Here is a 21,452-nt window from a genome sequence, read left to right on the forward strand (position 1 = left end):
AATCTGTTACAATATTATATTTCCATATACTCCAAAAGTGGCCAACTGGTACCTTCAGTTTAAATTTTCCGATTCAAAATTTGTACCCACTCGTAGTTTCTTTCTCATACGTGTTACGTCATCTTCCTTCATTTCATCACATTAATAATGTTCGGTGAAATCATGAAGCTTCTTGTTATGTATTTTCCTTTAGCTTCCCGTAAATTCCCACTCTTTGTTAGTCAGAGATATTTCCCTTGGACCTTGTCAGACATCGTCAGTCTGTGTTCTCCCCTTAATATGAGTAAAGTCTTAAATTTGATTTTATATCACTTACTGAAAATTTCCTAGAATATTTTAATTTTAGTTTCTGTGATTATTTTAGACATGAAGTTCCTACGGCGGTATCAAGATAGATAGATAGACTTACTTATGAGATTATATTTTAATTTTAACTTGTGTTACAATAAATATGACCCAAAATTTGAAGGTCCCAGATTTGTTCCTTGAAAATGTAAAGAATTCAACTATAGGCCTAAATGGAGAGGCCTAATATTGTGTTCCTTTCTTCCACAACTTTCTGCTTTTTTCATTGAAACCATTCGGTAATATCTAACCTATACAGTTGACAGAACAATGTTAAACAAACCAAAGGGCTAACGTCGCGAAGACAGCATCTTAAATAATCTCATATATTCTGACATGTGTGCGAGCAATTAACAGTGACATAAAAAGAGCCACGCCTGGAATCGAACCCTAATTCCTTGGTCCTCCACCACGTAGCGTAGTTGCTATGGGGACTGGCATAAACGAGATATACAAAATGAAGCCTTCGCAGTACCTCAGAGGAAATGACGGAACGGCTTTATTCCACGTCCTTTGAGTTTTCGTCTTCTTTGTTCACGATTATTATGGCTTTGTTACTTATTTAATTGTGTTGCAGTGTACTAATTTCCTCTTGTTTCTGAAGAGTTGCCAGATGTCTGAGGCCAGAAAGTCAAGCAGGTGCACAAAGTGGAACCTATTGCGGAACTGGGGCCATTATAAACATGCCACCCTTTCTCCTCACACTACTATTTGGCCGGAAAATGTCACGTGTACCGGCACGGTATATAGGATGGCTGGGGGGGGGAAGCATGGTGGTGTATCTCTTGCAACTGCACAGATTTAAATTGTCACTTCCGTTTAATTCCTTCCTACCGCATGGTACAGTTATAAATCTCTTACTTTACAAACCCTCCCCCTCCTCTTTCCACCTTACTTCCGGGTGGCGTGGGATCTAGATCCGTAGTTCCGCTTACTACCGCGATTTCCGGATCTTCGGCTGATAGCGTAAAATACTGCTGCGTGTATGAGGCAGGGGTGTGGAACGCTGGACAGTCACAGGTTTCATTTTGAAAATGTGCATAACCTGAATTGTGTCCGAGGTTCCAGATCTTGACTAAGATCAGCTGGAATACAACTTAGCCATATTTTCGTTATTTCGAAAAATAAAATAAATACAAAGAGACTTATGGAATTACCTTCCTCGCTATAAGTTGGTCGCGTCGGTCGAGTACTTTTTGCTGGGTATTCGTCAGCACAGTCATTCTTGATTCCGAGTCCTGCAGGACTCTCGTCTATATTCTCTCGCGATTCTGGAAGTAGTGTAACTCCCCACCTCTCTGTGTGTCTGTCGGTCGGGTAAATTTCTGCTGACCCTCGCCAGCTTAGTCATTCTTGAATCCGAGTACCGCGGGACTGTATTTAACTGTCTTAAGCATCTGGGAGTCGTGAAGGTCTGTCCGCATGTCGGGTCAGGTCAGGTAGGGTAGGGTCGGGTAACTGCTGATAGGCAGCGTCTCGGTAAACAGGTTCCCGCTGCAATGAATACATACGCAACAATAACAGAACTGTTGGACGCATTGTCNGAAATATCATCCACTGAAGTAATTCTTGTCCGAACCTGTTCCCCTTGTGGCTATGCTGGACACCCCTGGGTACAGTGGCATGTGAAATTTCGCTGTAGGTGAGCAGGTGCCCGACAGTTTTAATTGACTTGTGTTTCGGAACCGTGGATTGGGACCGTGCTGTATATGGAACATTTACACTGATTGCAGACGAGGGAGCTTAAATGATAATCATCGCCCCTGTACGTTACATCATGATAATAAAATGTCATTGCCTGGGAAACGACCTGTTCCTGCTTCCTGAAATTAATTCACAATTANCTTCTATACGGTCCGTATCGTATCACAAGGAAAAAGGTGATTAGTCCTTCCCAGAACTTCTTGTATATAAGATGTAGATGCACCTGTTGACTTGTCTAACATTATTAACGCTCTGTTCCAATGTTGTATTGCAGTTCCCCACAAACGGCACGAACTCCGCTGCCTGAACTGTGTGTCCATATCTGCATGAAGCCATATTAGACAATGGGCTTGTGGGAAGGAAACAACGGCTATGCAAGAGATGCAGAAGGTAAATACTAAAATTTTTTGTACCTAGATGTTGCGATTTTGTTGTGGAAGAGATATATGTATATCACGTTATATTATTATTATTTCTCTGTAGCCCTGTGTTGGGCCTTGGCCTCTTTTCAGTCTTATACCTATTCACGGTCTGTAGGATTCCTTGGACGGGGGATCAGTCCATCGCAACGCCTCTACGTACACGCAGAACAACATAAACACAGAATAAACGCACACACAAACATCCATGCGTTGAGTGGGATTCGAACCCACTATCCCAGCGTTCCAGCGAGAGAAGACAGTTCATGTCTTAGACCTAGATGCCACTGTGATCGTCTGCATTATATTGTTAGAATACGTACTAAGATCCAAGAAAATAGTAATAGTCCGAGAATATGGCTAAGCACTGGATCTCAAGACATATTTCGTGGTTTTCATCAGTCCGTCCATGGAATGTCTTTGCGTCTTGTGACAGAGTGCAAGTGATTCTTTCAAAAACTTCTCTATACGTAATTCAAGATTATCGTCACAATTCAGTCGCCGCTTTCACGCGGGCACGCGGTAGCGTAGTTGGTTGAGGCACAGTGCTATAACCTGGAAGGTCGCGGTTTCGTGTCCCGATGAGTTGGATTTTTTTCACTTCACCTAATATTTCCAGCCGCACTATGGCCCTGGGGTTGACTCAGTCTCTATAGCCGATTATCTAGAGAAAATGTGGGAGCCTCGACGTCTCACAACTCTATGGGCCTCCGCCGCCTGTTACAGGGATAACTTTTTCTTTAAAGACGGAAATATCATCCACTGAAGTAATTCTTGTCCGAACCTGTTCCCCTTGTGGCTATGCTGGACACCCCTGGGTACAGTGGCATGTGAAATTTCGCTGTAGGTGAGCAGGTGCCCGACAGTTTTAATTGACTTGTGTTTCGGAACCGTGGATTGGGACTGTGCTGTATATGGAACATTTACACTGATTGCAGACGAGGGAGCTTAAATGATAATCATCGCCCCTGTACGTTACATCATGATAATAAAATGTCATTGCCTGGGAAACGACCTGTTCCTGCTTCCTGAAATTAATTCACAATAATGGACAAACAAGTTGTTCACAAAATTTTGATATATATATGTGTATTAGAGTTTGTATTTCCGCTTCCGTTTAATTTTTTTTTATTATTAGCTTATAACGTACAGGTCTGTAATTAATATAACGCTGAAAAACTTGAATGACGTATCCACATTTCTGCCAGGTTTGCAGATCAGTTCAGGGACCTTATCAGGAATTATAAAGACCGGGGAATTCCCTCTGTAAAAAAAGGTGTGACGCTCGCCATTGGGCATGATCCTGTGCCCGTTCCGTCACCAAACACAGATTCNGTTGAGTGGGATTCGAACCCACTATCCCAGCGTTCCAGCGAGAGAAGACAGTTCATGTCTTAGACCTAGATGCCACTGTGATCGTCTGCATTATATTGTTAGAATACGTACTAAGATCCAAGAAAATAGTAATAGTCCGAGAATATGGCTAAGCACTGGATCTCAAGACATATTTCGTGGTTTTCATCAGTCCGTCCATGGAATGTCTTTGCGTCTTGTGACAGAGTGCAAGTGATTCTTTCAAAAACTTCTCTATACGTAATTCAAGATTATCGTCACAATTCAGTCGCCGCTTTCACGCGGGCACGCGGTAGCGTAGTTGGTTGAGGCACAGTGCTATAACCTGGAAGGTCGCGGTTTCGTGTCCCGATGAGTTGGATTTTTTTCACTTCACCTAATATTTCCAGCCGCACTATGGCCCTGGGGTTGACTCAGTCTCTATAGCCGATTATCTAGAGAAAATGTGGGAGCCTCGACGTCTCACAACTCTATGGGCCTCCGCCGCCTGTTACAGGGATAACTTTTTCTTTAAAGACGGAAATATCATCCACTGAAGTAATTCTTGTCCGAACCTGTTCCCCTTGTGGCTATGCTGGACACCCCTGGGTACAGTGGCATGTGAAATTTCGCTGTAGGTGAGCAGGTGCCCGACAGTTTTAATTGACTTGTGTTTCGGAACCGTGGATTGGGACTGTGCTGTATATGGAACATTTACACTGATTGCAGACGAGGGAGCTTAAATGATAATCATCGCCCCTGTACGTTACATCATGATAATAAAATGTCATTGCCTGGGAAACGACCTGTTCCTGCTTCCTGAAATTAATTCACAATAATGGACAAACAAGTTGTTCACAAAATTTTGATATATATATGTGTATTAGAGTTTGTATTTCCGCTTCCGTTTAATTTTTTTTTATTATTAGCTTATAACGTACAGGTCTGTAATTAATATAACGCTGAAAAACTTGAATGACGTATCCACATTTCTGCCAGGTTTGCAGATCAGTTTAGGGACCTTATCAGGAATTATAAAGACCGGGGAGTTCCCTCTGTAAAAAAGGTGTGACGCTCGCCATTGGGCATGATCCTGTGCCCGTTCCGTCACCAAACACAGATTACTGAGACCCATCTTAATGAAATTCTGCTTTCAGTAGATAACCGTTCTGTAGGGATTCGATTCTCGCCTGGGCATCGATTTTTCTTCACTCCCCGTCCAGGGCGGTTCTTGATTTCACCCACTTCCTGGAGGCTCTTTTTCTAGAGGTAAAGATGGCCGGAGTGGGAAGTCTGCTGAGGAGATTAAGTGCTCGCTCATGGAGTGATAGTTGATGACACGGACATGTTTCCATTTACCGTTGCTTAGAGTCGGTTTAGCGACGGACTACGGGCTGGACGATCTGAGTTTGATACCCGGCAGCGGTAAAAGAATTTTATCATCTCCACAATGTTACAGATGGGCTGTGGGGCCCACACAGTCTCCTATTCAATGTGTATCTGGGGCTCTTTTCCTGGAGGTAAAGTGACAGAAGGGTGAAACCTATCACTCACCGCCATCTAGTGTCGAGGTGAAGAATGGTAGAGCTCTATATCTCCACTCCTCCATACGTCTTCATGGCAAAGTGCTTATTTAAATAAACACAGGGACAACTGTATTTTATTTTCAATTTGATTTTAGAATTAGCTCATTCAATTTTAACGCTGGAACCACTTTGATATTTAGGTGTAACATTGCATGCATAGTTATGCATGATCGCGTTAGAAGGCGTCACAGACTCAGGGAGGAGAATCACTGTTATATACGCCAAGTTTTTGCTGAAACTGTTGGATGCTATTACAGCAGGTACTGTTGGTAACACTGTTTCCGTGAACAAACAGTAATTCTGTTTTGTACTATAGTATTTTGCAGCCATGATTTTTTATTGTAGTATTTTATAAAATTGTCTGATTACATTATGCGCTTCGTAACACACTGAGAGTTTCTTATTAGAGCGGGTTTATGTTAGAAACAGTGTTTTATAAAATACGGAATTAGGAAAACCTGAGACATGAGGCAGTTGCGTTTAAGCTAGCTGGCCAACCAGTAAGTAAATTAATTAATATATTATTTGAACGTACATTCTCCGCCGGTTTTGGTGTTTGGACGTTTCGGTATAACTCTCTTTGAAAGCCTTTCCTCCGCTTTATGACTCGCGTTCAGACTTTCTTCGAAGAAAAAGTGTGCTGTTGAGGATACGTACAGAATTCTGTTGGAAGTGGTCGTTAAAACAGTTATACTGTGTTAATAAAGCGACGTTTTTAGAATATTAAGTAGCTGAGTCCATCTTGAGAAGTTAATCGTCTTTCACATGATCCAGAAATTTCCCTCCTTTTACGAATTCCGGAAGTTCATTTTGGTGGTCGCAGGAGCCTGCTATTGGACAGTATTCTAAGCCAGTCATATCCAGTTTAAAGCCTGACGCCCTGTTTCTTTAATATTGTAATCACGTGACCAAATAAAAGAGGATTAGGTGGGCAGGGCATGTAACACGGATGAGGAGAAGCAGAATGCACGTAGGATTTTCGTGTGAAAGCCAGGAAGAAAGAGACCACTAAGTAGTTGGGTTGATAACATTAAACTGTATCTTAGAGTGATAGGATAGGATGGTATGGATTGTATTGATCTGGCACTGGATAGGAACCAGTGGAGGACCCTTGTGAACACGGTAATGAACCTTCGGCTTCCATAAAATAATGAAAAATTCTTGAGTAGGTGCACAACTGACGGCTTTTCAATAAGGGCTCATCTCCATGAAATTAATCACATCTGCGCCTCAGTTTCCAAAGCGGACACTTCCCTCAGGGTTTCTAATTGCAGTTCTGTATGCATTGTCCATCTCCTCCATGCGTGCTTCATGTCCCACCCATCTTATCCTCCTCGACCTGTTTATCCTAATAATATGCTGTTTGGTGAAATCTACAAATTATTAAGATTACAGCCTGGAATGTTTAATTTATTTACTTAGACTGTCAGTGCGCCCTTCTGCATCGTATTGAGTTCTAAGGTGTACCCTAGCCTGGCAGGAATCTGTGAAGACCTAGAGTACAGCTGTGTCCCTACTTACGAAAAGGAAGGCTTCTCGGAATAATACGGTTCTTGTATGACTTCCTAACTCTTCAATTATGACTGTTATTATTAGCGAGGTGATAGATTAAATGAAGCATTGTGGAGGTACAGTTACATCTTTGTCTCGTGATTTCTGATCAAGACACGATGGGAGGTGTGGAGCGACAAAGGACTGTCTAACGAACATTTGAGACGCCTTGAAATGAAATAAAAAGCCGAAATGCTTTGCGAGGCACTGGATCCGGTGTTGAGGCGGTCATGCAAAAGTGGCATAAACAATATTTAGTATTGAAGAGCTCTGGGAAGTGACACCGTGAATTCTGTTGGAAGTTAACCGACGGTTCGGAGGAACATGTCGCCTCCATCTTCAGAGTCAAAGAATAATCCAAGAAAGAAACTAACATGAACAAGGTAATAATTATTTCTTCTCACAAATTCCATTCTAGACCGCCTCTGTGGTCTACTGGTCAGCGTTCCTGGCTACAGATGTTTTCTGAGAAGTAGTGGGTCTGGAACGGGGTCCACTCAGCCTCGTGAGGATAATTGAGGAGCTATTTCAAGGAAATAGCGGCTCCGGTCTAGAAAACCGAAATTAACGGCCGTGAGGATTCGTTGCGCTGACCACGCGACACCCTCTATCCGCAAAAGTTCGCACTAAGCTTCTCCCGTATAGTCGATATAGTTCTCTTGCGGACTGATATCATGGAGTTTAAGTTTAATTCCATTCTAAGTGTTATTTACATTTCTTATAATTAGGAGTGACTATTTTGGAATTATCGTGTATTGATAATTTCAGTCTGCCGTTGGATTCAATAGGCCGTTTTGCCCAAAGAAATCCTACATGATGTACACGTTTATTTTCATTCCTTGAAAACTGGAATAGTAGAGCATGTTACAGATGGAAATTGCGCAGTTACATAAACAGAAGAATCATATAAATTAAAAACCTCTTTTACTCTATTTGATATTAATTTTCACTTAACTTTGACGAAGTGACCGTTGAACACTACGAGTACAAGGCCGTTCAATCCGGGCAAACTTCACGGTGCCTGTAAGCAGACATACACCACTCCTCCTGCAACGCAGACTCTGGTCACATGACTGTAAAGCGGCAATGATGGAACGATGGGTGTTCCCCCCCGTCACTTCAATTCTCACCTCTTCTTCTCCTTTTCGTGTCCTCCCGTGCTTGTCGTGTTTTCATCTGCCCACAAGTCTCCTTTATGGGGGACTTCCCCCGCGTCTCTTCCTTCTATCTCAGCTTCTTCCTTGAGGCACAATTTCTTTACCTCGATCGGCTGATGCATATTGTAGTGAACGCACGTAGCAAAGCTGAAAAGTGAAAGATTAGTCCATCCCACCCTCTCATCCATCTTGCACGATTGGTTTTCAAGGAAGCAAAGAAAGAGAAAGCAATAATAAATAAAGGAAATAGCTGACTTGATAGCTTTATTGATGGCTTGCGTTTATATAGAGAAAAGTAGCCACAGGAACAAGAATGTGGGTAGGAAACACGCGGTCCTGTGGGGTGTGGTAATTTGAAGGAAGACTGGAATTTCGGTTAATAAAGGCCGAGCTGTCACTGTAGGTATGTGAACATCTGGGACGAGGGTGATTTGCTGTAAGGGACTAAAGCATGTTGAAGTGCAGCCTCTCGGACATGGGAAACGGCTGTCTTGACAGAGGTTTCGCTCAGTGCTAGGGTACTACCTCAACATAAGCCACGACTGCTACCTACCATATACTTTGCGATTAAGAATACATTAAATAAAATATGGCCTAACCAAATTAAAATTTCCGAGAACCTATTTAAATTTTATTACATTATTTGGAACTAAAATGTGAGTTTAGTTCTCTGAGCTTAACCAATAGGCCCAGTTCGTAAGTGTGTAGGTATGTGTGTGTGTGGGGGATTGCAAACGATTCGATTCTTTAACCCCTCCCCACCCCCGTCCTGCTTGAGAACCCGACACCAATTACATAACTCAATAATATTAGAGTAAAAAAAAAAAAGGAGTAAATTGTCCTTATGCCAAGAACACTTAGTGTGTGACTTTACATGTGCTATAGTATAGCGATATTGGGAGTGTGTAATTTATTGAGACTTTTATAGTTCCTGTGTTATAAATCCATTGCCAGGAAACGGATAGTGAAGACTAGTGGAAATAGACTGAGAAGATTAATGTGGAGTGATTTGGGGAGTGTACATCAGCAATATTGTTATAATTAATTGTAGTTAAGGCTTGTAAGTATGCAATAAATCCAATTACCAATCTGAACCCCTTCTATAGTCACTAAAACACGTGACAACATAAAACTTAGACCCTTGCTGCAAACGTCCCACGAGGCTAGCTGGGTCTATCCTAGAACCAACAAAGCTGGAATCTTCCTTCACATTTAACATACAATTCCTGAGCTGAACTTCTTGCACCGGGCATAATTTCCCTCTTATCTCTAACTCCAGAGAGATTCCCCTTCTGAATTACTGGATGTCACGACACTGCAGGCTGCGGTGCTCTGTTGTGCGTGGAGATGCATGGTCCCAGATACCCTCTGTGCGTATTGCTCCTATTATGTACCACTGCTGTAAGGAACTGGAGCGTCTTAAATGAGTCAGGGGTATAACACCTTTATTTCTGAAGTGTCTGTAATCCATAGCAACCACAAACCTCTAAGTGGATTAACTTTCATTAACTTGGTTTCGCTTTGCGATGTGAACATAATATGATGGTCCAATAATATACATTTGTCTCTTTTAATGTTTTTATTGCACTAGAAGAGAGCCGGGATAGCGTAGTCGGTATAGCGACTGGCTATTGGCTGGACGACCGAGTTCGAGTCCCGGTAGGGTGAAGAATTTTCACTTCTCCAATCATCCAGACCGGCTCTGGGGTCCACCCAAACTCCTATAAAATGAGTACCGGGGGTAAAGCGGCCGGGGCGTGAAGCTGAGTACTGTATTTCTAGGACTGGTAACCTCTCTTAAATGCTGATCACAGTCGCCGCGCGGTCTGAGACATGAACTGTGTTCGCTCGCTCGAACGCTGGGATCGTGGGGCCGATTCCCACTCGAGGCATATTTATCTGCGTTTATTCTGTGTTCATGTTCTTCTGTGTGTAAGTAGTGGCCTTGGGACGGGCTCATCCCCCATCCAAAGAGTCCTACCCACAGTGTATAGATAAAGAAGCAGAAAAATTGGCTAAGGTCCACAAGGGTTGTATAGCTGTAGATGGATGGATAGAATCATTGTTTCATTTACTATATTTCTGTTTTCCGTCTGTGAAATCTTTCCCAGTGAATTATTTTGTCTTTATCTTTCCTTTTTACGGTATTGTCTCTCGCTCTAATTCAAACATATGTTCATTTTCGCTTTAGGTCTGAGTAATGCACTTGTTCTCACGCGTGAGCTTGTCAGCATCCCTTTCAAATTCCTACTCAGGTCGTTCAGTCTTGTGTACAGTTGAGATGAGCGACGCGTCATATCGTGTGCAATGCACTATTATCCTGCAGGTTGAAACACTGTCTGTCTTCTCTCTTATTACCTGCCAATCTTATCCCCCTTTGCAACTACAACCGCTCTTGGGAAGTAATTTTCATTACATTATTGCCAACAGCAATCAGTCTTTTAGATGTAGTTATGTAGGTAGTCACTATCCTTGTACGGATCCTCATAACTTCGTCTTCATATTTTGAACACGGGAAATTAGAAAACAGGATGTTCGGCTATATACATCGACATTCAGTCTCTGTGCATCTCTGTGCCCAATCTCACGATCCGTCATGCGCAGAACGGCCTACAGTCCTCATGTAAATCAGGTTGCATGGCGGGGAATGAAGGTTTAAATCATGAGATTCCGTGAGTTACTGAGGAATCTGCTACGTCCATCTTCACGGTAAAACAGAGACATGTTCTCCTGAAACGTAGATAAGCATTCAAAGGACTACATAATATCACAGTATAGAAGACCACACTCTAAAATCTACGATATAAATACCTACAACCTTTTCTCATGTATGAAACACCAGGGAAGGATACTGTTTGACGGCGTTTGAGAACAGAGTAGCGAAGATAATTTTTGAACCCACGATACAGGAAATAACAGGAAACAAAGAATATTGTATAATGAGGACCTTAGTAATTTATATTCCATCAAATAATATTACGGTGATTATACAAAAGAGGGTGTAGGCAGGGCACCCACAACGTATGGAAGAGGACGGAACTGCACAAAAGTAAAATTGTCTGTGTGCTTAAGTAGTTAACATTGCGCCATGAAGACATATGGGGGAGTGGAGATATGAGTCTAATTCTTGACCTTGGCACTAGATGGAGATGAGTGGTTAGCTTCACGCCCCTGCCGCTTTGCAGCCGTTCAAAGAGCCCCTGATACCCGTTAGATAGGAGGCTATGTAGGCCACAGAGCCGGGCTGGACGCTGTAGAGAAGGGAAAAATCTGTCCAGCCCGTAGCCTATCGCTATACCAACTGAGTTATTCCTACTCTGGACAGAAGTTGAGTGGGCTATCTGAAAGGAAGCTACCAATTTGTAAATAAGAGTGCAGATGGGAGATTAATATACAAATGAATCTTGAGGAAGTAGTAGTATATGAAGGTGTGGAGTGGATTCAAATGGCTGAGGATAAGGACCAGTTACAGCCGCTTGTGAATAAAATAATTGACCTTCGGGTTTCACAATAGGAACTACAGCTAATACCGAGGTAAAGAATTTTGAATCTATACCTCCACTCCCACAAAGTCTTCATGGCGCGATGCTTAATTAATTAAGGGCAGGGACACCGGGGCCCATTCACTCGGTTCCGGACACTGGTACCTTTCCCTGAGTCTGACGGTGACAATTTTCCTCCATCTAGCGCCCAAGTTGAAATACATGCCATCCCATAGGGCCTAGGACCCACTGCATTTGAGATGCGCACGAAGGCAAATTTGTCCGACAAGTGACACACCACACTGAGACTTGTAGCCGTGCAAACCTGTTACAAAAGTCCATCCTCTGTTTGTTATTTTTCTAAGTTCTTGAACCACTCGGGTTCTGAAGGGGAACACGTTCAAATCCGTCATGGCCCGAGGAGTGACAGCTTTCGTGTAGATCGGAGAGGAATGTGCAGGGTAAGAATACGCACAAGTACATTATTGAAAGGAGAAATTTGCGATCCAATTCAAATAGGAAATCCAAGTTTTTATTTCTGGAGTTGGGAGGTGTATCTGAAATAAAAAACGGTGGACTGAATTTTAAAACTAAAGATGCATAGTTCATATACACGCGTCTCTTGGCCCTTCTTGGTTGGCCTAAACAGTGAGAAAAGGGACTGATTCTCCATATTTGGACTGGTAAAAGCTGTCCCTATGACAGATCATGGAGGCCCATAGGGTTGTGAGACCTTGAGGGTCTCACATTTTCTAGACAAACGGCTAACAGAAGGCGGTAAGTTTGTCGGCCTTACGCGCCGGTCGCCCTTTACCCCCAAGAAAGATTACTGATAGTCATTTCTGTTAGACGCTGAGTCGACCCCAGGGCCATAGTGCGGCTGAAAAGTTACGAGGGACCTGTTAAAATTAAACAGAGATAAACTTAGATGGGTGGTAGGCTTACTTACTGGACACTGCCACCTGAAAGGGCACCTTTTCAATCTGGGACTGACTGGGACCCAACTTGTGAGAGGTGCCTTCAAGAAAATGAATCAGCCACACACATCTCATGTGATTGTGATGCTATAGCTTATTTACGATATCGCCGCCTGGGTCAGTTCCTTATGGAACCAAGTGACTTTTATGACGTCCCCACAAATAAAGTCCTACATTTCATTCGAAGTGTAGGATTAATAAAGTGTTAATCCAAAGGGGAAACACAATAGTCCATTGAAGGTCACGGCGCAAGGGCCAGTTTTATGGCTCACCCCTCATACTCATAGTGCGGCTAGAAGGATTAGGTCAACTGAAAAATTCACCTCACCGGGACTCGAACTTGCGACCTTTCGGCTTGTAGCATAGTGCCTCAACCAACTAAGCTACCGCCTACCCTATTGGGAATGGGGTCCAATCAGTAATTAATTTTCTTCCACCCAATTCTCAATCTTGTACTTACTCATATGTCTAATGTATGTATATATACTTCCGGCTTCCAGCCGCTGTTCGGATTAGTTTAATTAGTACCTTGGACACAGAGCATCAAATTGTCGCAGTAAGCTAACTAAAAGCCATAAGAACAATTCTAAGTTTTACAAAAAATTCCTATTTTAACGAAGTGCGGAGGTTCAACGACGTTGCTACAGAATTCCACCGTTGAACCCTTTGCTTATCCAGTTGAATCCAGTTCCCTCCTTCACAGACTTACTCTTAATTGCTTACTGACTTATGGAGCTGAGAACTTCTTGAAGAGAAGCCAATTCTGCAGCTACTCAAGAATTCACCAGCATTTAATGAAACGCGAAGGTTCATTACCGTGTTCACAAGAGCCCTCCACTGGTCCCTATCCTGAGCCACAACAATCCAATCATACCATCCCATCCTATTTCTCTAAGATCCATTTTAATATTGTCCACCGACCTACGCCTTGGTCTTCCCAGTGGTCCCTTTCCCTCTGGCTTTCCCACCAGTATCCTACATGCATTCCTTTCCTCCCAAATTCGTGCTACATACCCTGCCAATTTCATCCCCCTTTACTTGATTATTCTAATTATACTTGGAGAAGAGTAGAAGTTATGAAGTTCCCCATTATGCAGTTTACAAACTTTTTTTATTGCTAGTGGGGTGGGAAGCCCCTTGTACTGCGGCCACTTCTGGCCTATTGTACCAGCCCCAGATGATAGGTGAGGGCGATTATGGAGCAACTGGTGGAATAAAGATTGGCATGGGAAACCGAAGTACTCGGAGAAAACCTACCCCAGCGCCACTTTATCCACCACAAATTCCACTTCACCAGACCCGGGACCGAACCCGGGCCGCCGCTGTTGGAAGCTAGCGACTAACCGCTTGAGCTATGGCGCTGCCCGGTTTACAGACTTACTCTACAAAGATTTATGTTACATATTACAGTTTCAAATGCGTTTCATTTATCAGGTTTCCCACCTCAGATAGTAGTTACGTTTGATTTTCAGTACCCAGTTCGAATTCTGGACGAGTATTGGTAATACTGAAAGGCTGCGTAACTTCAGCAGTTGATGCATGTCTTACTCCGGTGACCCAACAAAGAACAATGCGGTCTGCATACGTTCAAGGGAGCAGGTTGCGCCGTGTGAGAAGAAATTCTCTGTATGTCAGACTTCGTAATAAGGAACATTAATCTCCCTGACGGCTGAGAGAGAAGAACTGACGTGTCCTCCACGTGAGTTACTGCATGGCTTCAGTAAGCCAAAACACTGCTGCTGACCTCGTGGCGTTATGGAGCGCCCGGGAAATCGAACACTCTCTCACGTGCAGGGTCTCTGCACTTTGCGGTTATCGTGAGCAATTGCGTGTTGTGTAATTAACCAAGTGTAAAGCTTCCCAGTTGTGACGCTGTGAACGTGTTAGTCGCCATCATGTTCTTATTCTTCTTTGTTATTTTCTTCTGTTATTCTTGTCTTTTTCTTTATCCTCTTTCTTTATTAACGTCTCTGTGATACGTATTTCATCAATCTTCATATTGTCACGAGTAGGGGTGTGAGCGTGACTATAGACGGGGTTTTTGAATGGATGATTAGATTTATTGCACCTTATATATTTACAACTCGGGACTACAGGCAATACAGCGCTATTGCTGATCTACACACATTACAGTTCACCGTTGCACACGCACTAGGATTCTCAGTCTTCACTGGTCGTATCCTGGCAACGGATTTATAACAGTCTCATTGTCACTTCAAATAACACATGAAGTCTACTTGTCACAGCCTAATTCCTTTCTTGCGGTTATTCTGCTGCTGGCAATTCAGAAGGCTCAACTCAATTCAATTCCTCTGCTCCCAAGCTCATATCCTGGCAGGCTGGCGTCTCGAAACTCGACTCCTCACTCTTCCGACTACTGTTCTGTACTGTCGAACACTTCTTTATAACGTGTTTGCGCGGACGACGCAGAAAACACAGCCTTTATTGTTGACGAGGCGTGATTACCTGACCGTTGCCTAGCAGTAGACATCCTATTGTCGTGCACTTTGGTTCTCGCGAGAATGTGTTTACCGAATCGTCGCCTAGGAATGGTTCTATACGTCGCAGTATTTTTTTCTTATTTTTTTCATTAAGGCTACTAGAACCTTTCAGTCATCTTCTCTACAGTTTTCAGTCTGTTTATCTGCGCGTTTCCCCTTCTTCGTTTCTCTCTTAATCAGAAGTTTAGCCGTTATCATTAATTACACTTTGCTGTCTATACTGTCTTTACATTTATCTGCAAGTCATTTTAGTAATAATATTAATTCTGTTTCTATTTTACTGACCTCCTTACTCAGCAGTCGAACGGTCAATTGTAAAGCAAGCAAGAGTTGCCTTTGAATCACCAAGTAAGGTCGAAGCATGTAGCAATTTGATTGTAATTTTAATATTATTTTAAATTAATGAGAAATTATGAATACAGCTGCATTAATGACGGAAGTAGTTGCATAAAATTATATTAACGGTAATAAAGAAGAGAGAGTTGTACCTGTGCTTAATTAATCACCACACCGTGAAGTCATAGCTCCACGCCTTCGTAAAAGTGGTACTGGATGAAAACGAGTGGTCAGTTTTATACTCTGACCGCCTTATTCCATCGGAAAGAGCTCTCAAGCACCACCAGATGGACAGGAGACTTGAGAGCCAACAATAAGTAACGGTTAAACACGTAAGCAGCAGCAGAGAAAGGCATGCAGTATGCCCAAAACGTAGGTTGCTACAGAAACGTCTGTTTTCCACTTTCACTGAGTCACGCATGGCTAATATCTACTGCATGCTTTCCTGTTCAGAAATCTGTTTATCTCCCTAATAGTAAGCCGAAGTATACTTTTGAGAGCATGAGAACGTTCAGTGAGTCAGCTTCCGTTAGTTGAACTTGTGGTTCTCACAGTGCAGGCTGTGACAGGCGCAGTCTTCTGGCAGGCAATGCGCTCTATGTCGGAGGAACAGAGCTGAATCCGGAGAACATGAGGCGTCCATCTTAAGAACTGAAGACTACGTCAAGCAAGAAACCGTCAGGACACAGAGTGTCGCCTGCTTCTGCTGGCTTCTTGTTTGTCGTGGTCTTCGACCTGAAGATGAAGGCGACATGCTCATTCGAAATATTAGGTTTCCTCCAAACAACATGGTGTGGCAAGCCAGAAGACCGTACTGTTCATCTTTCAGCAGGACAATTCTAGCATATACAGGTATTGTATGGAAGGCAGTGTTATTGTTGTTGTTTCTTACATACTGGTGATACATGAAGGCTTCGTCTGGCTAGTGGTCCAATAAACTCTGGTGTGCATGCCGATGTTGGAGACACGCGGTAGCGCAGTTGATTGGGGGACTACGCCACAAGCCGGAAGGTCGCGGATTTTATTCCCGATGAGGTAAATAGATTTTTAATTTAACCTAATCCTTCCAGCCTCACTACTGCACCGGAGTCGACTCAGCCTCTAATAGAAATTGGTACTAGGAATCTTCCTGGGGGGTAAAGGTGTCGCCGGCGCGTAATGACAACGTTACCATCATCTGTGAGCCGATTGTCTAGAGAAAATGTGGGAGCCTCGACGTCTCACAACCCTATGGGTCTCCAAGAGCTGTTACAGGGATAGTTTTATATGCAAATGTTATAATTCACTGCGATATCACCGAAAACTTTCGTTATCTATGGAACGATGTAAAATGACAAAACTAATGAAACAGAATGAAATTGAGACCTCCTCAGCTTCGCATGATCCTGGGAATATGATACGAGCTGTCGGTAGTCTTGTGCATGAGCTGCTGCTTGAAGAATCTTCCAGAACTGATTGCCTCACCTCTTCCTACATTTCTCTATCACATGGCAGTGCTCGCGAGCGCGTCACTAATTGACTGCTGATTCAAATACGTAGAAGAGTTTGTCAAAGAATCGGTTTCCTTGTGTGTGTCGGGTGGAGATATTATTGTAACAGGAGCATATGCTGTTGGGGGTAAAAAATTTATTGTGAGGTTCGGAAATAAGTGGCTTAAGTCATATGTATTAGCCAATGAATCAACGGAAGAACGTTATCAGTGACTGATGATATACTCGACCGCTAGCAGATCTACTTGTGAAGTTCGCAATTTCGAGTAGATCTGTAGGCCCGTCGGTAGGTCAGCACTACTTTGCCCGCTATAAATACGCCGCACCATAAATTACTCCTAGGTCGGTAATGAAATTCCTGACAGATGACCCTGCCAGGTCAAGAGTCGAGGGACTCATCGATATAGCCTGCCCCTAACCCCCCCCGCGGTCAGTGCGACTGCTCGTCCGCCCGCACACAGAGCTCACATGATTGGGACTCGAATGTCGCGACATTGGACTGACTGGCGTCGTGCATTTGCACTGCACCTGTGCTGCTTGAACACGAAACTGACGTCACCGGTTCTCCCACCTGTCTGCCACGTAACCTGCGTTCCAGCCTGCACTGATTTAGTAATTATTAATGCAAGGTTACAGTGGTTCAGTTGGACATTTCCATTGTCTGATATGTAGTTGATTTACAAACGACGTTTCGGGAGTTGACTCAACTCCCGTCCTCAGGTGATTGAGCTTAATGATAGTAGGCCTACTGACAGTTTCTTCTTTTAGTTCACGATAGTTGGCAATGGCTGGAACCTTTTGAATGCACTACTAATACGCTAATCCTTATACCAAGGGTGCTGTGTGTCACTCCTCGTTACTCATAAAAATAATAACAAATAAGAGGTTCTGAGCCTAGAAAACTAGGATACATAGACACACAAACTCAGAAACAGACACGCAGACAACAAGGCGATCTCGAAAGCCTCCTTTTACGTTTTCAAAATAAGGCAATTACGCTAATAACATAACTATTAATAAACTGACAACCAATATGCTATATATGGGGGTGTACTTAATTTGTCGAAACGTCTTTTATATCAGATATATATCAGAGAGTGCCGGTCACGGTAGCCGAGCGGTCCAAGGCGTGCACTGTCTTCGCTCGCTCGGAAGCTGGGATCGTGGGTTCGAATCCCACTCAGGGCATGAATGTTTGTGTGCGTTTTTCTGTGTTTATATACAGGTAGAGGCCTTGCGACGAGCTGATCACTCGCCCAAGGGGTCCTACCATATGTGTAAGATCTAGAAAAACCGAAGTGAACGGAGTTCATGGAGGTAGGCCTAGACCCACTGAGGCTGTAGTCCCAAGGAAAAAAAAATATCAGACAGTGGACAGTCCCTAGTTATATTAATATAGCGGCAACTGACATGGTACTCGCTGTTAAATTGTCCACGACAGTAAGGAAGCGGGCCCGATTAGACTCGTAAACTCTTCCGTATAAAAATACCCTTTAGGACACAGTCCATTCCTCAGAGAAATACGTGACTGGAGGAGGGAGAATATTAGGGAGCGAAGGATTAATACGTTTCAATTTCCATCTAATATTGTTGACTGATAAATAGTTGGATTGACGGGACACATATAACGCATAGAAAGACAAGAATTGTATGCAATAATGTTATTCAAATAATTTTCGTGACAGACATGCGCAGATGGGAGGCTAGTAGGCTTAATATTGAAATGGATCCAAAAGAGAAGTATTAGAGGGATCCATCCTAAGATGCTAGAAATTTCCTTATTGTTGCCTGCCATGAGATGTGGAACACTTTTCGTTTTTTTTTAATAATAACTCTATAATTACATAATTGTGTTATTCCCATGTTTACATAATCCGAGACCAAATATGTGGTATAGTTGATATGTTCTATAGTATGGATGTCACAGTTTCCTTGGTAGACGGTATATCTTACTTTTAGCTTCATCAGAATTTTAGTTACATTATAAATATCTGAAAGTTGAGATATTTCGCTGAAAATATACCGACTGATATTATGGAACATATTTCTTAACATATATCATATTATGAGATATGTCTCGTACAGTGCTCACACTTTCGATGTTGCCTCTAAGAAAGTTCTTCCAAGTTCTACAAGAGCTGTCAGATATCGAGGCGATATTACAGACCCGAGGAGTTAGGGGTCATGTCGGAATTGAGTCCTCTTTGCAAACACAAGTTACTACTCTTTGCCCATAATTGCCTCATTGTCTACTTTGTCTAATATTAGTTAGAATTTCAACCACTGTATAATATTGTCTTTGTGTTCTTTCAATATACTATTAAAAGATCAATATTTATTTCAGCATGAGATCAGGCTTCTCACTCTTGCAAGTTCAGTTATTACTATTCCTATAAATTTAGGCTGATGTATTTCTACATTTAAAAGTCTTATAAGCGATACACGTGTTTCAAAATCTGTAAACATTTCTATTTAATAGTTATTTTATTTATTTCTTCTGTTGAATCTACGTTAATTAAAATGCTATAGCTGTTCTGGAGATCCACTATTTTTAATGCGTTACCCTTAACCGGACATTTTCCTTCAATTTTATTGTTGCAGACCTTTAGATTCGAGTTCTTCCGTGTCGTAATTAGAATTCTTGGGTCCCTATCGAGTGGTATAAAAGGTCTGTTCCGGAGAGACAGTTATTTGGTTGGTTGATTTTATTACTTAAGTGAATAAATAATTAGTTGATCGGTTTGTTACTGAATTAGTTTTACTTGTTTATCCGTCGGTTGATTGGTTTGTAGGTAAACTGATTCGTTGATTATATTTTATTGGTGCAAGTTTTAGTTGTAAATGCTACTAAAATTTTGCATCAATATTTGTCGTATGGAGCAACGAAACCTAATTACTCATTGCCCCGTAAGTTACTGGTCTATGTAACACCATCCACTCTGCTAAATCCATCACCGTGAATTAGCAATTTGGCGAAACACTGCTGTTGCGTCTAATTGGTGCAGTGTATCCACAGGGTGTTTACATGGCCAGGCCATGTCACCACGCGATGTCAGGTACAGTTCTGACAAATGTTATATCAACAGACATCAAACATATATATCCAATTCATATGTTACGGACACATCTTCTGCCGTACAGCGTTTTGAAATAGATTATAAATCAAGTGTAATTCGAATCTTTATATCTCACTGTGTTGAACAAACTTACATATATAGAACACGAGTATTACGTCAGTTACAGCCTTTGTGGTCTAGTGGTCAGAGTTCGGTTCCCGCCGCTACCAGATTTTATGAGAAGTAGTGGGTCTGGAACAGGATCAGGACTCAGACTGGTGTGCAGCGGTTTTCATCATCTCATTCGTTTCAACTGTGCTCATTTCTTTGCGTCATGTCGCAGACATCGTGTCTTGACTGTTACATGTCTTAACGCATTCCGGTGTGCGGCCTACCTTAGACATCTCAGCCACTGCTGCCACTAAGTATTGACTTTTAAACATTTTCATCACTCTCTGCAAGTGACAATTATCCTTGATCGAAAATTTTATCGGCTGGTTCAAAGTGCAAACAAAAGTCACAATTTGAGCAAGCAGTTTTCTCGCGATATATCGACTCATTTCCGAGAAGTCGATGTGAAATGCTTCTGGAATTACTTACGAATATCGAAGACTTTAAAGGTCTCTTCTGTCGTAAAACTGTTCTTATCCCTTCTCTGCTCAACAGTTATTACCAGCAACAAAGGAACATATTATCGTGGTTGGGTGCTGTAGGTGCCATATTCCACGCACGTTGAGTTTTACTGCAGTCGGTGGGGATGTCAGTATGTTCCAAATGCCACGACTTGCAACACGGAGAACACTGACGTATGCACTGCAGGTAACAAGTGAACCGTGAAGACTCAACCGCGTTTGAATATCTTCATGAGGTCCTGTTGCTTCAAAGCAATTACAAAGAAGAGGAAGAAATAAATTTATTGCAGACATGTTCAGTAACTTCTGAAGTTGGCTATTAACATTATCTTTAACACGCTGTTAGTACATGGGCTGAAACTGCAGATTTTTTGTTAAATTCCCCGTGGAATTCTTTCAATATGAGTCTTACGGTTTCAAAGTATTAGTCCTTTGTCTAATTCCAAGTCCGAAAAATAAACGAGTCAGCTGCTATGGAAGAATGTTTCTCACTGCGGCAAAGTCGTACTCTGATTTAATTTACTTAATAAGTTAAGTAAAATCTGTCGTGTTACATTATGTAACCTATTCTGATCGTAATATTTGAATTTATCTATAGTAGAGTGTAACTATAACAATAGAGCTGTATGTGAGTATTAGAGAAGTAAAGGTGAAATTATCCTTTTAACAGGCCGTGAAGGCCCATAGGGTTGTGAGAGGTTGAGGTTCCCACATTTTCTAGACAATCGGCTCAGAGATGGCGGTAAGGTTGTCAGCCTTACACGCCGGCCGCGCTTTACTCCCCAGGAAAATTATTTAATTCCTGGTACTCATTTCTGTTAGAGGCTGAGTAAACCCCAGGGCCTAGTGCGGCTGGAAGGATTAGGACAACTGAAAGAAATCCA

At 42.4% G+C, this 21,452-nt stretch overlaps 1 long non-coding RNA gene across 1 annotated transcript in view; it reads left to right on the top strand.

Annotated features, from left to right (window-relative positions):
- Positions 1-2,336: 2,336 nt before the first annotated feature.
- Positions 2,337-21,452, top strand: part of LOC117282376 — a 75,403-nt gene continuing 56,287 nt past the window's right edge. The window contains exon 1 of the long non-coding RNA XR_004513110.1: positions 2,337-2,439. This is a non-coding gene — a long non-coding RNA (uncharacterized LOC117282376). The remainder of the gene's footprint in view (positions 2,440-21,452) is intronic.

The sequence above is a fragment of the Cryptotermes secundus genome, unplaced genomic scaffold (genome assembly GCF_002891405.2).
Source record: "Cryptotermes secundus unplaced genomic scaffold, Csec_1.0 scaffold965, whole genome shotgun sequence".
Classification (NCBI taxonomy): domain Eukaryota; kingdom Metazoa; phylum Arthropoda; class Insecta; order Blattodea; family Kalotermitidae; genus Cryptotermes; species Cryptotermes secundus.